Source organism: Ictalurus punctatus, chromosome 5 (assembly GCF_001660625.3).
Source record: "Ictalurus punctatus breed USDA103 chromosome 5, Coco_2.0, whole genome shotgun sequence".
Classification (NCBI taxonomy): domain Eukaryota; kingdom Metazoa; phylum Chordata; class Actinopteri; order Siluriformes; family Ictaluridae; genus Ictalurus; species Ictalurus punctatus.
The window spans coordinates 7,444,033-7,445,089 of NC_030420.2; positions in this window are offsets into that span (position 1 = coordinate 7,444,033).

The following is a 1,057-nucleotide window of genomic DNA, read 5'->3' on the forward strand; positions in this document are numbered from 1 at the left end:
AAGCGCAAGACAAACGGAGTTATTGACTCCCAAAAGAAGGAACCGATTCTGAACAGCTGAAACAAGTCAGTAATTCCAGACTTACTTCCTGTACAAACCGAAGTAGGTTTGTAGCAAACAAAAAATCCCGCCTCTGGCCTTCATTGGCTGCTCACAAACAGATGGAGCTGAAACTCATTATAGTAGTGGGTGTTTCCTTTTGAAACACTGACAGTGATAGACCAATCACAACGGACTGGGACATCTGACCAATCAGAGTATGCTCTCTGAAAGGAGGCGTTTAGAAGGAATCCTTCAGAAGAGTCATTTAACTAGTCCTTTGTGACACTAGGGGTGAAGAAATGGTAATGCTGCAATTTAAATTTTGAGCACATTAAAGTGTTTTTTATTTTATTTTTTATTTTATTGTATTTATTTATTTATTTATTTACCTTGGATGCATTTAAATGTATTGTATGAGACCTTTAAAACAAAATTAGGCACGTTTCAAAACCATAATAGGTGCGCTTCAATAAATATCGCCATCTAACGGTCACACTTTGTCACTTCTGTACCGCACCAAAAAAAAAAAAATGTAATTAAACAAAATGGCGAATAAACGAATGAATTTGTCCCCAACCGTTGTGCCTATATGTATAGAAGCCTTAAACTGTAAAACTCCCAATGCTGCTCTCCACAAACACTGAAAGTGAATCAGTCTAATGTACTTCTGAGGGAACTGCTCTCACAGGTCAGGCTGTCAGGTCACGTGACTGTGTCGTTACTTAATGTATACTGCATAGTGCATAGTGCATACTATACTGCACACCTACGAGGAACGGTATGCATTACACGGGTTACACTTACAGTGTACTATATTGTATGCAGGAATGTCAGACGCGGAAGTCATTTTTATTTTGTGGTGGTGTTCAAAATATTAGTAAAAGAAAAATAAATAAACATGTCATAGAAACAGGCTTTAAAGCCTTATTATTTATCTTTTTTTTAATACATAATATTTTCTCATAATATTTTGATCCAGCATTTCGAACTCACGCAAACAGGAAGTTCGTAAACC